The sequence below is a fragment of the Balaenoptera physalus genome (genome assembly GCF_965194825.1).
Source record: "Balaenoptera physalus genome assembly, chromosome: 2".
NCBI classification, from domain to species: domain Eukaryota; kingdom Metazoa; phylum Chordata; class Mammalia; order Artiodactyla; family Balaenopteridae; genus Balaenoptera; species Balaenoptera physalus.
The window spans coordinates 115,839,779-115,855,846 of record NC_138883.1 but is presented as its reverse complement, the minus strand read 5'-3'; the positions used below and the strand labels follow the sequence as shown (position 1 = coordinate 115,855,846).

At 41.5% G+C, this 16,068-nt stretch overlaps 1 protein-coding gene and 1 long non-coding RNA gene across 2 annotated transcripts in view; one reads left to right on the top strand and one right to left on the bottom strand.

Annotated features, from left to right (window-relative positions):
- The window catches only part of THSD4 (thrombospondin type 1 domain containing 4), a 576,458-nt gene that overhangs the window by 211,253 nt on the left and 349,137 nt on the right, over positions 1 to 16,068 (bottom strand). The gene's annotated exons all lie outside the window — the stretch shown is intronic.
- The window catches only part of LOC309651620, a 455,214-nt gene that overhangs the window by 176,910 nt on the left and 262,236 nt on the right, over positions 1 to 16,068 (top strand). The gene's annotated exons all lie outside the window — the stretch shown is intronic.

Here is a 16,068-nt window from a genome sequence, read left to right as displayed (position 1 = left end):
TATTCCAGGAGGCACACAGAAAGGAAATAAAGATTCTGGGTTTGCTTGTCCACCAGGTGAATCAAAAGAAAATACACTGATGTACAGGTTAATAAACTCTTTTAGAATACAGATGAAGGACTGAGATCTATCTAAGAGGCCATCTCCTTACTCATGGCCTTTTGGCAGAGAAGTTCATGGCCCTTCCACAGAAGTTCAGTCGTCCTGTGAGTCTAGGTATTTTCAAGTTAGAGAAAGTCAGACATACGATTAAAAATGACTTTGCCAAGACCACGGAGCCTAAGAAAACTGAGATCAGATTATCCACCCATGTGTTTGGATAGGAATAGACGAAAGTCAAAGAAAATATATTTTTTTAAATGATGAAATGGAATCAATTAAATATGATGCCTAAAGAATCTTATTTCATTTATTTAAATGATTTCCTCTTAAAATACCCTGCATATTTATTTTCTTTAAAAAATCATGGAAAACTAAAATACCTTACCAAACAGTATTCATAATCCTATCACTTGTCTTGTGGGGAGGGTGGGGAAGTAGACAGCTTTTTAGGTGTTCATTTAGTGGAATTAAAAGGGGGAAAAAGGGCTTCCCTGGTGGCACAGTGGTTAAGAATCCACCTGCCAATGCAGGGGACACGGGTTCGAGCCTTGGTCTGGGAAGATCCCACATGCCGCGGAGCAACTAAGCCCATGCGCCACAACTACTGAGCCTGCGCTCTAGAGCCCGTGCGCCACAACTACTGAGCCTGCACTCTAGAGTCTGGGAGCCACAACTACTGAAGCCCGCGTGCCTAGAGCCTGTGCTCCACAACAAGAGAAGCCACCGCAATGAGAAGCCCGCGCACTGCAACGAAGAGTAGGCCCCGCTCGCTGCAACTAGAGAAAGCCTGCATGCAGCAACAAAGACCCAGCACAGCCAAAAATAAATAAAAGTTAAAGTAGATAAATTTATTTAAAAAAAGGGGGGGGGAAGTACTATTTGAGTGGTGTCACTTTTATACTTAGTGGTGGAAGACAAGTAAGTAAAGCAATAATTTATTTCTCTCTATTCATATCAATTTCCCCCCTTCAAACCCATGTTTCCCTCAAGTCCACCCCCTTCAGGTTACTCCCTGATCTTGATAGTTGGTCTGCCGACATTTCGAAATCAATGTGGTCAAGGAACACCTCGGCTGTTCACTCCCAAGACCTCCCTTCCAACTTTGTGTTGCTACACTCACTCATTTTTGGGGGGTTTACAAAGACTTCTCAGGAAGCACTACCCCTCGACCCAGCATACATACGTTCCTCACTTGTACCAGAGTGATTAAGGATTAACCTCTGGTACCAGATCGTCAGGGTTCAAATCTCAGGTCCATCACTCACTGTAACTTTGGGCAAGTTATGTAACCCATTTAGAGCTCAGTTAGTCCATCAGAAAAAGGAGAGCAAGGCTAGTAGCTATATCACAAGATTCTTGTGTTTACTGAAGGAATAATATACAACAAGTGCTCAGCATAGAACTTTAAAACATAGTAAGTACCTAATTTATCATAGTAAGTGATTATTATCTCCAAATGAGAGTCACCATAAAACATCTCAGAAATGTGTAAATGTGAGCATTCTCCCACCCAAGAGCAGTGGGATAAAAGAAGTCAAGACACTGTCTTATTTAGATGAAACTGCTCTTGTCCCACAAGCTGCCTAAGAAAGCATTCCCAGGGAGGGGGCCCTGGCTCACCCCACCCACAGGAAGCTGCAGGAAAGAGCATCACTCAGGGCTCCACGCTTCCAGTGTGCACTGGTCAGGAACCTCCTTCTAGAGTCAGTCAGGACGAGTGATATCATGGGACAAACTTGTTTACCTTCATCACTCCCTCCCAGATCCCCTTTGTTATCTGGGTCTCATCTCCAGACCAGTCTGCCCCGCCCTTAGTTAGGTCACTTTCCAACTCTCTCTGACAGCCCCAAACCCTACCACTCTGACTTCTAAAGTTAAGAATCTGTCATCCCACTTAGTAGTACTCATATCACATAGTAGCTGCAAGTTTCTTAACTATTCTGTGTCTCAGTTTCCTGTGTAAAATGGGGCTAATAATAGCATCTGTGGTGGGGGGAGCTTCCCTGGTGGCAGAGTAGTTAAGAATCCACCTGCTAATGCAGGGGACACGGGTTCGAGCCCTGGTCCGGGAAGATCCCACATGCCATGGAGCAACTAAGCCCGTGTGACACAACTACTGAGCCTGCGCTCTAGAGCCTGTGAGCCACAACTACTGAGCCCACGTGCCACAACTACTGAAGCCCGCGCGCCTAGAGCCCGTGCTCTGCAACAAGAGAAGCCACTGCAATGAGAAGCCCGCGCACCGCGACGAAGAGTAGCCCTGGCTCGTGGCAACTAGAGAAAAGCCCGCGCTCAGCAACAAAGACCCAACGCAACCAAAAAAAAAAAAAAAAAAAAAAAAAATAGCATCTGGGGTTTAAGATTATTGAGAGGACTAAAGAAGTTATTTCAAGAAAAGTACTCAGAATACCCTTAGACACACAGTCCACGCTCAAGAAAACTAGCTGTTATTACTATGATCTGCCAGCACTGACACTGAAGCAGGCTCCCTATAGCTTCATCTTCTTTTCCCGTTTTTAAAAAATATTTTTATTTATTTAGTTTTTGGAACGCTCTGTGTGTCTTGCGGGATCTTAGTTCCCCGACCAGGGATCGAACCCATGCCCCCTGCAGCAGAAGTGCGGAGTCCTACCCACTGGACCGCCAGGGAATTCCCTTCATTTTCTTTTCTAAATGTCCCCTTCCCTTTTGCCCACTAACTGGACCTGGCTGGCCCCCGAGGCTCCCTCCTCACAACTCGAGTATCTCAGGGCCTAGATGATGGTAAGTACCCTCTTGCCCTCACGCCCTTGGCAGTTTCCAAAGCCAAGGCTGCATCTTCTTCAAAAACCTCCAGCCCCCTTGAAGTTCATGTTCTTTTAACCATTTCCCCTACTCCCTGTCTTGCTCCTGTGCCTGCTATTCTCCACACAGAAACCAGAGGGATCTTTTAAAAACTTAATTCAAATCATATGCCTCTTCTGCTTAGAACCCTTCTGTGGCTTCCTGTTACACCTGGAACAAAACCCAAAGCCTGCCTACATGTCTGACCTTGTATCACTCACCCACAATGGCCACATAGAAAAATGGGCTTTTTTGTTGTTCCTGAAACACAGGGCACTCACTCTCACCCCCGGGCCTTTGCACTTGCTGTTTCCATTGCCCTCAATACCTGCATAATCCTTCATATTATTCAGGTCTGAGTTCAAAGGCCATCTCAGAAAATCCTTCAAAGAGCTCCCAACATAAGCAGTCCCACATTCACTATCACTTTACTCCATCTATTGTTTCTATGGCATTACCAGCATCTGAAACGATCTAGATTCTTTTTTAACTTATTCTTTTCCTATCTTTTCTCTCTAGGATATAAGATGCATATGATCAGAGATCTCTCTTTGAGCCTAGAATAGTGCCTGGCCCATAGTAACCATCAATAAACATTTCACGAAAAAACAGACACAAAACTACAGGGTCCAAAGAAAACAGAGCTCTGGCATTGGACAGACCCAGGTTTGCATTTGAGCTCTGCCACGTATTGGCTGTGTGATCTTTGACAAGTTATTTACCTCTCCCAAACTCAAATTCCTCAAACTAAAATATGGGGGGGATGGTAGTGGTGGTCCCCACCATCACGGTTATGATGAGGATTAATGAGATTGCGTCTACAGCACCTAACACACTGCTGGGAAAATTCCAAGCACTCAACAAATAGTTGTTATAGTTATTATCCAGAGGACAACACAGACCCTAAAGCTTAGTAAGATTAAGGTTAGTTAAACTTGGATCTGTTTCTCTTTTTCAGAGTGGAGCAGAACAGAACCCAGCCAGAAGGAAGTTTCGATCATTCCCACCCAGGTAGGGACTTCCCATTTTGGACAACTGCCTCTCTTTGTCTGAGAAAGAGAGCAGATCATCACATCACCTTCCTGAGACTAATCAATGCCATATTTAAGGTTTTAAAGCTGACAGATGAAGATCCCAAGGTATCATAACTCCTTGTATAAATTAACAAGAGGAACTAAATTTTCCATAGCCTAATTGAATGCACTTAGAATGGAAAAAAAAGAACACATTTTCCTGCAAGGAGTATGGGAAACTTTCAACTTTGTTCTCCTAAGGAAGGGTCTAGTTCATGCAAACAATGCATATATGTTCCCTAGTGCATCCTGCTCTACTGAGAACTCTTGGATCCAACTTCTCCTCTACTTTCCTGTCTGGGGTCTCTGGTTAATTAAAATAAGGAGAGAGGGGTCTGGTCTGTTCTACTCCTCAACGTTCATGGCCAACAGACAAAGCATACATATGTCTATACAGCACTTTCCTCCCTCTGGGGATCCTCCAGAGGCTTTCTAAGTGCTAGCAGGGTCATTTTTTATTTCAAAAGAAGTTGCATCAAGTCTTCTAGGCAATTCCTGGTTTTTTGCCTGCTCAATAAAGGTAACCAGTGCCAAAGAGGGAGCTTTGGGCCCCTCTTCCATGGGCCTGAAGAGAAGCATGATCAAAAATTCTCTTGTTCTTTTAAAGGTGGCTTTGGATGAGGAGGAGGTAAAGCTAGTTTGGTATGGTTACGTCAGCGAGGGGCAGGCAGGGGTTTGAGTGGGAAATGGCTCAGTCTTAGGCATCCTGACCTTGAGATGTCAGGGGGACTTCCAAGTAGAGATGTCCAGTGTGCCACTGACCACATTCCTAAGGAATTCTGCTAGAAGGTATCCCTTACACAAGTTACAACTGAGAATGTCCTCTGGCCTGAAATTATTGTAGTTGAAGAATAATTTAAAAAACAAAATCCAAATATCTTCGCATTTTGAATTAGGGAGATTTTTGGGTAAGAAGGTAAAAGGAACATAGGTAGAAAGGGAGAGAAAGGACTAAGGGCAAGAATGAAAGTGAGCTAGGAATATTCACAGCTGCACTATTTATAACAATCAAGACATGGAAGCAATGTAAATGTCCACTGACAGATGAATGGATAAAGAAGATGGATAAAGAAGATGGAATACTACTCAGCCATAAAAAAGAATGAAATAATGCCATTTGCAGCAACATGGATGGACCTAGAGATTATCATATTAAGCAAAGTAAGTCAGACAAAGACAAATATCATATGACCTCACTTATTTGTGTAATCTAAAAAAAATGATACAAATGAACTTATTTACAAAACAGAGATAGACTCACAGACATAGAAAACAAACTTAGGGTTACCAAAGAGGATAGCAGGCAGGGGTGGGGGAGAGAGAAATTAGGAGTTTGGAATTAACATATATACACTACTATATATAAAATAGGTAAGCAACAAGGTCTTACTATATAGCACAGTGAACAATATTCAATATCTTGTAATGCATATAATGGAAAAAAAATCTGAAAAAGAATATATATATGTGTATAACTGAATCACTCTGCTGTACACTTGAAACTAACATAACATTGTAAATTAACTAGACTTCAATTAAAAAAAAAGAAAGTGAGCTAGGACGAACAGAGGTGGAGCAAGAGGAAGAGAAGCAGGAAAGCAGAGGACACACTCAGACACACATGGAAGGGAGAGAGATGGACTGGGAGAGAGGACATTTTTGCTAGCATTTCCTAAATTAACCATTATTCACAATTCTTTTGGTAATCTTACCTTATATTGGTTTAGCTTTAGCCAATGAAAGCAGTCAACATGCCCTGGGCAAACCTTAGGCAGAGCCATTTAGTACAACTTTCTGGGATGATAGGGCTGCTCTCTGCCTTGTTCAACATGGTAGCCACAGTGGTTACTGTGCATTTAAAATGTGGCTAATTCAACCAAGGAACTGAATTTTAAATTTTATTTAATTTTAATGAATTTCTCAGACTATGGTGTGTATAACAAAGGGGGTAAAAGTGAAATACATTACACAAATGACTATTTAAAATATTTAATAGCTATGTAGTTTTTTAAGGTATATTAGAAAACTATAACCGGTATGTCCAACTGATGATTTCACAGATATCGTATTGCTTAGAATAAGAAAAAATGAAATAGCGTATTTATTTGAAGATGAGTATTAAGTAAATAATAGTACACGAGGTACATGAACATGGCATAAATCGTGAAGGCTAAATGACTAAAGTCTGGGAAATACTAGACTAGACAGTGTCTTCTAAGCACATCATACTAAGATGGGCAGTCGACTTTGATTTGTTCCTGTGGACTCACAGAGCAAGAAAGAAGAGTTGTTTTTCAACTATTGTCATAGAAGAGTAAGATAGAAGAGGAAGGAGTGTGAGACCTCAAAAATCTGCCAAGAAAGCAGAGACTTGAGGGACTTCAAGCCAAGCTCTCTGCTTGTAGAAGTAATTGGGCCACTGGCCACCACTACGCCAGCTCTTGCATTTGCTTGCTGGGTGAATCAGGGCAAAATGGCAATGAAGAGATCCCAGAGATGCCATGTGGAATAAATAAGGTAGGTCAGACTCTAGGTCAATCCACCTCACTACAAATAACTCAGTTTCATTCCTTTTTATGGTTGAGTAATATTCCATTGTATATATGTGCCACATTTATATATATAATGGATCTTCTTCATTCATTCATCTGTCGATAGACACTTAGGTTGCTTCCATGTCCTGGCTATTGTAAATAGTGCTGTAAGGAACACTGTGGTACATGTCTCTTTTTGAATTATGCTTTTCTCAGGGTATATGCCCAGTAGTGGGATTGCTGGGTCGTATGGTAATTCTGTTTTTTAAGGAACCTCCATAATGTTCTCCACAGTGGCTGTATCAATCTACATTCCCACCAACAGTACAAGAGAGTTCCCTTTTCTCCACACCCTCTCCAGCACTTATTCTTTGTAGATTTTTTGATGACGGCCATTCTGACCGGTGTGAGGTGATACCTCATTGTGGTTTTGATTTGCATTTCTCTAATGATTAAGTGATGTTGAGCATCCTTTCATGTGTTTGTTGGCCATCTGTATATGTTCTTTGGAGAAATGTCTATTTAGGTCTTGCACCCATTTTTGGATTGGGTTGTTTGTTCTTTTGATATTGAGCTTCATGAGCTGCTTGTATATTTTGGAGATTAATCCTTTGTCAGTTGCTTCATTTGCAAATATCTTCTCCCATTCTGAGGGTTGTCTTTTCATCTTGTTTATGGTTTCCTTTGCTGTGCAAAAGCTTTTAAGTTTCATTAGGTCCCATTTGTTTATTTTTGTTTTTATTTCCATTTCTCTAGGAGGTGGGTCAAAAAGGATCTTGCTGTGATTTATGTCATGGAGTGTTCTGCCTATGTTTTCCTCTAAGAGTTTTATAGTGTCTGACCTTACCTTTAGGTCTTTAATACATTTTGAGTTTATTTTTGTGTATGGTGTTAGGGAGTGTTCTCATTTCATTCTTTTACATGTAGCTGTCCAGTTTTCCCAGCACCTCTTATTGAACAGGCTGTCTTTTCTCCATTGTTTTTCTTGCCTCCTTTATCAAAGGTAAGGTGACCATATGTGCGTGGGTTTATCTCTGGGCTTCTATCCTGTTCCATTGATCTATATTTCTGTTTTTGTGCCAGTACCATACTGTCTTGACTACTGTAGCTTTATAGTATAGTCTGAAGTCAGGGAGCCTGATTCCTCCAGCTCTGTTTTTCTTTCTCAAGATTGCTTTGGCTATTCAGGGTCTTTTGTGTTTCCATACAAATTGTGAAATTTTTTGTTGTAGTTCTGTGAACAATGCCATTGGTAGTTTGATAGGGATTGCATTGAATCTGTAGATTGCTCTGGGTAGTATAGTCATTTTCACAATGTTGATTTTTCCAATCCAAGAACATGGTATATCTCTCCATCTGTTTGTATCGTCTTTAATTTCTTTCATCAGTGTCAAGTCAGAAAGAGAAAAACAAATACCATATGCTAACACATATATATGGAATCTAAAAAAAGATGGTTCTGATGAACCTAGGGGCAGGACAGGAATAAAGACGCAGACCTAGAGAATAGACTTGAGGACACAGGGAGGGGTAAGGATAAGGTGGGACGAAGTGAGAGAGTAGCCTTGACATATATACACTACCAAATGTAAAATAGATAGCTAGTGGGATGCAGCTGCATAGCACAGGGAGATCAGCTTGGTGCTTTGTGACCACCTAGAGAGGTGGGATACAGAGGGCGGGAGAGAGGCACAAGAGGAAGGGGATATGGGGGTATATGTATACATATAGCTGATTCACTTTGTTATACAGCAGAAACTAATACAACATTGTAAAGCAATTATATGCCAATAAAGATGTTAAAAAAAAAAGACCACGTATTATATGATTCCATTCCCAGGGAATGGAAATCTATAGAGAAAATAGATTTGTGGTTGCTTAGGGCTGGGAGATGGGTAGGTGGGGAGGATAAGGAGATGACAGCTAAGGGTATAGAAGGTTTTTTCTTGAGGTGATGAAAATTTTTTTTAAATTGACTGTGGTTATACAGATCTGTGAATACACTAAAAAGCATTGAATAGTATACTTTAATTGGGTGGCTTGTATGGTATATGAATTATATCTCAAGACTATTTTTTAAAAGTCTATTAAAAATAAATTTTCATTAAAAAGTACAGTAGGGGGCTTCCCTGGTGGCGCAGTGGTTGAGAGTCTGCCTGCCAATGCAGGGGACACGGGTTCGAGCCCTGCTCTGGGAGGATCCCACATGCCGCGGAGCGACTAAGCCCGTGTGCCACAACTGCTGAGCTTGCGCGTCTGGAGCCTGTGAGCCACAACTACTGAGCCCGTGTGCCACAACTACTGAGCCTGCGCGTCTGGAGCCTGTGCTCCGCAACGAGAGGCTGCGATAGTGAGAGGCCCGCGCACCGCGATGAAGAGTGGCCCCCGCTTGCCGCAACTAGAGAAAGCCCTCGCACAGAAACGAAGACCCAACACAGCCAAATAAATAAATAAATAAATAAATAAATAAATAAAAAGTGAAATTTAAAAAAAAAAAAAAAAGTACAGTAGGGCAGCATAGGCTGCAAACTGTAGAGAAACAAATACAAATGTTACTCAATGTTATTCCTTCCTTACTACCCTTAGCTTCATCTCCTCTCCCAGGACACCACCTGGACTCCATTTCATGGGTCACAGATGCAGATCTTTATTAAGGAATACTGACCAACACTATGCTTTTGGCTACCCTGTCTCCTGTGGTATGTTGATCAGAGTGTTTCCACTTGGTCTAGAAAACACTTCAGAGGCCAGGATAAGTGGTCCATGATAAAGCCTAGGTCTCTTATATGTGTCTGCTTTGGGTTATTCATGTACAGTGTGTGTCATCCTGCCGGAAGAGCAACAACCAAGTCATGGCATCTGCTGATCCTCTGAAAAAGCTGCCAGGATTTTGCCAGACTGTGCCCTGAAAAACAGCCAAGGCACAAATTAACACCCACTTTCCGGCAATGGGAACAATTCCTGAAAAAGCCACTTCCGCAAAACCCAAGGCAACCCGGAATAATCCGGGAGCCAAGACACAATTTATTACTTCACAAAGAACATAGAATTCTGATCCAGCAGCAAACTAGCTGCTGGGTTTTTTCCTTTCCCACACTAGCTGCATTTTAAAGGCCTGACACTCTCAATTTACAAGCCCAGCCTTAGAGAGGAATGCTTTAAATAGGCAAAGATTTACAGAATGTCATAACTGAAGGCAAAGTAAAGATGGGATTCTCCTCAACCCTGTATCTTAGAGATGGGGCCACTGAGGGCCAGGCAGAGTAAGCAAGTGACGTGCCGGATGTAACACACAGCAACAGATGATGATACAGCCAGCCCTGAAACCAAGGTACTCTGACCCCAGGATCACTTCTCCTTCTAATTCTCCCAATTTTTCTACTACATTGAAATATCAATCATATTCTCAAAGTAACATTTTAAAAGAAATATTTTTCATTTCAAACTAGAGGAATCCAAAAGAGGATTCAGGCATTGCTTGGGAGATGGAGCTGGACAACATCAAAGGTTAATTTCTAACCCATGAAGAGGTGGTACCTAAGGTGGGGACCAAAGTTACAGTCTATGCATTAGGGTGAAACAGGGTGACTCATTCATTCATTGCTGGTGAATTCTAAGAAGAAAAAATGGGGACATCCCTGGTGGCACAGTGATTAAGAACCCACCTGCCAATGCAGGGGACACAGGTTTGATCCCTGGTCCGGGAAGATCCCACATGCTGCATAGCAACTAAGCCCGTGTGCCACAACTACTGAGCCTACGATCTAGAGCCTGCGAGCCACAACTACTAAGCCCACGTGCTGCAACTACTGAAGCCTGCGTGCCTCGAGCCTGTGCTCCGCAACGAGAAGCCACTGCAGTCAGAAGCCCGCCCACTGCAATGAAGAGTAGCCCCCACTCGCCGCAACTAGAGAAAGCCCGCGTGCAGTGAAGACCCAACCCAGCCAAAAAAATAAAAGAAAAAAAGGACAATATGAATTAAATGTCTTAAAGATGTCCAAACCTCAATTTTGACCCAGAATTTCCACTTCTAGGAACCTTCCCTGAAGAAATAACTAAGAAAGGCAGCAAACATCACTTACAAGATTTTCTCTTGCAGGAGGTTAGTAGGTAGTAGCAAAAAACTGGTAACAACTTTAATATGTAACAGCAAGGCTTGGTTAAACAGATTTGGACATAGCCATCCATGGAATGTTATGTATTCAATAGAAAGGATATCTATTTATATCCTCTAACAGAGAGAAATGTTCATGATATGTTGTTTAAAAAGCACACTGTAAAACAGCACATTTAGTATGATCCTGCTTTTGTTAAGCTGAAGTCTTTTTATTTATTAGCAAACAATAAAAAAAATCTGAGACTATCATTGGACAATAGGCCCTAGGAAGTTTTAATTTTTCTATTTTTCTATTTTTTGCAATGGAAATGTATTGATGAATTCATGAAGAGTTTTAGATGAGAGTTTAAAAATGAAACACATTTATTATTTACTACTGAAGGTGGATACCAGCAAAAGAATAACCTTAATACTTTCTCTACTGGCAGGTTCCATGAATCAGATGATGATGCTTATCTCTGAGCCAATGTCTTTCAAGCCCTCCTAATTACTCTTGCAGGTGGCCAGATGGAATTGGCTCTTTCCATCACAGGCACCATTATGAGCCTTATGCCTAAGACAGAAATGTGACCTCTGCGACTCCTGTTCTTCCTTCCCCTGGTACAAGGGAGCCTCCCTTCTGCTCTTCCTCACCTTCCTTCTACGCTGAGAGGATGATGTAGCCAAAGGGGCCCTCACTCTGACATCAGTTAGCCTGAGTTCAAGTATTGACTCTGCCATTTATTTGCTGCCCCACTTTAAGCAAGTATCTTCTCTCTGAACCCGACTTTCCTCTTTTGTAAAGGTACAATTTACACATTACAAAATGCACGTCTCTTAGATGTACAGTTCACTGAGTTTTGACAAACATTTACAAATATGACAGATATTTACACTCATGTATCCACCACTTTAATCAAAATATAGAACATTTCCATTACCCCTGAAAGTTCCTTCCTGCCCCGTCTCTAAACTGAAGCATCTACTTTCCGATTTCCATTACCACAGCCTAGTCCCACGTGTCCTAGAACCACAGAGAATGGAATCTTGCAGATTGTGTCTGGTTTCTTTTGATCAACGTAATGTTTCTGAAATACATCCATGTGGTTGTGAACATCAGTAGTTTGTTTCTTTTTGTTGTTGAATATATCCATTGCATGAATATACCTCAATTTGTTTATCCATTCACTTACTGATGGATGTTTGGGTTGTTTCCAGTTTGGGGCTGTTATGAATAGAGGTGATATTAACACTCCTATTCAAGTCCTATGTGTGTGCAGGTGTGTGTATGTGTGTGTGTGTGTGTACACACACATTTGGATTTCTCTTTAGTAAATACCTAGGCATGGAATTGCTGGATCAGTTCTCCCAAGTGGTTGTGCCCCTCAGCAACGGATGAAGATTTGTCTTTCATCCTCACCAATACGAGGTATTGCCAGTGAAGTGGTATTCGTGGTAGTGCACGGGAGATTTAACTTGCATGTTCCTAACAACTAAGAATCTTGAGCATCTTCATGTAATTATTGGCCATTCATGTATCATCTTTTGCTAAGTGTCAGTTTAAGCCTTTTTCCCATTTTAATAGGTTGTTAGTCTTATTAGGATTGAGTTCTTTATGTATTCTGGATACAAGTCCATTGTCATGTAAAATGGTTTTGAAAGTATGTTCCTACCTACCTCAGACGTTCAAGGTAAAGAGCAAATTAGACAATGCTGTGACAGGCTATAATTAAGGATAGCCTTTCTTAATGGAAGTCACAATTCTTCTCTTTGTAAGGAACAGGATACCTGGAGCTAAAAGCGTTGCGAGGATGGTACATCCTCATGTACAGAGATGGCAGGAAGCTCTTAGCTCTGCCTCACCACCTTGGGAAGCCTCTGGCAGTGTTGGAAGCATGTATACTTTACCCCCGATCCTCTTGATTCTCTGTCTTCCTTCACACTGCTTCCCCATCAGCTTGTGTCACCATTATTATTCCCTAGACTCTGCTTAGATTTTGGATCAATTTATTTGCTCTGATCTCTAATTGCCTTTCTTTTTCCTGAAATACTGGGCTTTGAGCTTCCTGCAACTAAGATTTATGTTTTTATTTTCTTGTGTGACTTGTTGCCTTTCCTGAATCCTGTCCTTAGCCCAGCTTCCTGCCTGCCCTCCTGGATCTGACTCGTGGTCTTGCTTTTATTCCAAGGGTCAAAAGCTGCTTGTACTCTGGCTTGTTTATGTGGCTTCAGGCCCTCGGTTCTGTCCCGGGTCCAGCTTACTTTATTCCCTGCATATCCGGGTGTGCCCATGGTCTGCTAGACTTGGTTCCTCATTCCTTACCCGAGAAATAATATTGTCAGGATGCTCTGTGTGGTTAGAGGTGGATTGCGTTTCCCAGAATAAAATATTTGCATTCGCTTTAGCATTAAAAGTCTTCAACAACTGACTCCTTATCGTCTTTCCCCATCTAGTTTTTGTTGTTTTAAAAATAAATTTTCCAATATGAAAATGTACTTATATTTTTCCCTATTAAATTAAACGATCAATAGAAAATAATAAGCAGGGATCACAAGAGTTGACAATTCTTTGCTGTTTCAATGACAGATTATTCCTAGATAGAAGAAAGAATCCAGGTTCATGTGATTTTTTGACTCTTCTCTATGTTCGTTCATTCATTCATTCATTCATTCATTATTCAGCATTTACACATCACCTGCTAGATGTGAGTTGCTGTGCTTGTAGCTGAAAATATAAACAAGACTCATACACAAAACCTTACTCTGAGATGCCCACTGAGTGGTGAGGAAAGCCAACAGGTAAAGAACTTTCCTTCTACAACATGGCAAGCGTTATAATGCAGGTACAAGGTGCTACAGAAGTTCAGGGGAGAAATGGAATACTTATTCCTAGAGGCCATCAGGACTGACAGTGATGGTGATATTTCCCAGAAAAGGTAGTATTCAAGCAGTGCATTGAAGGATAAGTAGAAATATGACAGAAAGACAGGGAAGAGTCTCAACAGAAACTTACGTCTCCAAACTTTGAACCTCTCAAGATGCTGAAAAACTCAGTTATAGAGATTACATTAGCGAAAAAGAATGTTTTAAAAAGAGAGAGAGAAAGTGAAAGGAAAGAAATAAAGTATCAACTACTTAACCATAAAAAAAAAGAAACGACACCTAGGTAAGTCATGCCCGGATGGCGAAATCTCCCACTGAGGTACTATCTGAGTACCTGGAAAGAAATCAAACAAGCAAGCAATAGATGGTCTCAGTCACAGAGTGCCCTGTACTGTGCCTTCCTAACTCTGGCTGGTTTGACGGTTTGACTAATATCAGCCTGACCTCGTGAAAACAAAGACCAGGCCCATTGTGCTCACTGTTTCTTCCCGAGAGCTGTGCCTGGCACATGGAAGCGCTCAATACTTGCTAAAGAAATGGATGCATGACGCCCTGAATGCAAGGCAGCAGAGGGCAGTGTGGCTTCTGCAGGCAGACCATTCACCCTGCCTGTCAAGGCCTTCCACACCTGGACTTCTATCTTTCCACTTCCAGTCTGTGTCAGCATTTTGATTCTTGCTCTGCATCATTTAAAGCATGACAATTTGAAGGTGATCTTAGGATATTCTGTGCCTGTTTGAGAAAGGACTTTTGGGGAAATTCTTTTATAATAGGAAATTTTTAAAAACCATTCCCCTAGGATTGGCTCAAGCCACTTTTACTTACAGAGACTGTTTTGAGGGGAAGACGTCCTGCCTAGGAATCTGACCAAAAAAAAGTATAAATATATTCAGCATCTAGTTGGGCATGAAACGGTTGAACACGATCACCCCTGGTTTCAGTCTGTAACTGTGCCACAGAAGTAACTTCTGTTATTTCCGAAGAAACACCAGTGGAACTTGCTCTTTTCTTGCAAACCTGCATTCCCAGGGCAAACCTACCCGTGGCAAGGGCCTACATAAATGTGAATGGACGGGGGCAAAGAGTTGCTGACTATCAGGAAATGCAAATCAAAATCCAATGAGATACCCTCACACACCTGCTAGGATGGCTATAATAAAGAAGACAGATAATAGCAAGTGTTGGCAAGGATGTAGAGAAACTGGAATACTCACACATTGCTGATGGGAATGTTAAATGGTGCACTTGTTTTGGAAAACAGTCTGACAGTTCCACGAAAGGCTAAACATAGAGTTACCATGTGAAACCAGCAATTTCATTCATGGGTATATACCTAAGGGGAATGAAAACATACATTCACACAAAAACCTACACCCGAATATCCATAGCATCCATGTTCATAATGGCCAAAAAGCAAAAACAACCCAATGGCCATCAACTGGTAAATGGATAAACAAATTGGCACATCCACACAATGGAATATTATTCAGCAATAAAAAGGGATGAAGTGCTGACATATGCTACAACATGGATGAACTTTGGAAACATTATGCTAGGTGAAAAAAGCCAGACACAAAAGAGCATATATCGTATGCTATTTATAGGAAATGTCCAAAGTAGGAAAATCTATAGAGACAGAAAGTAGATGTGTGGTTGCCAGGGGTTGGGGGTGAGAGTTTGGGGAGAAATGGGGAGTGATTGCTAATGGGTATAGGCTTTCTATTTGGGGTAATGAAAATGTTATGAAATTGATAGGGGTGATGGTTGCACAGCCTTGTGAATATAGGACAAACTACTGAACTGTACACTTTCAAAACATGAGTTATATGGTACGTGACTTATATCTCAATCAAGTTGTTAAATATTCAAAAAAGAGCAGGCAAGGTGGAATACAGAAGAGAGGCAGGGACAAAGTTCAACCACAAAGGGAGGGCCAGACTGTCCCAGGATGTGCCATTCTCCAGGTGAAGTGGGGTTCAAAGTAACATCTGAACCACTCCTGCATTTCAGTTCTACTTTTGTTGTTTGTATTTGGGAGTATACGTACTATTAAGTTACCTCTTGAGAAACTAGAAATCTGTGCTGTTTAACATGGTAGCCACTAGCCACATGTGGCTATTTAAATTATTCAAAAAGAAACAAAATTGAAAATTCAGTTCCTCAGTTGCACCAGCCCCATTTCAAGTGTTCAGTAGCCACATGTGGTCCATGGTAACCACACAGTGACGACAGATACAGAACATATCCATAATCTCCAAGCGTTCCTATCAGACAGCGCTGCTCTGGATGGCTCACCTGACTCCTGGGGGGTCAATCATTTATCACCAATCCTTTTTGCTCTCTTTAAAGCCTAGAGTTAAAAGAACTCTTTCAAGTATTGTTGCAGGTAAGAATCAGGCCAGGAAGAAAAGCAGAGGCCTGTGAAAGACAGGGTCCAGCGAGGCCTATTCCTATATGGGTGTGTCGTTTGTCTCATATGCAGTTGCCCTGCGGGGATACTGGATGCTTTTTATTTCTTAAAAAAAAAAAAAAAAAAGAATGAAAGAAAGAAGGAAAA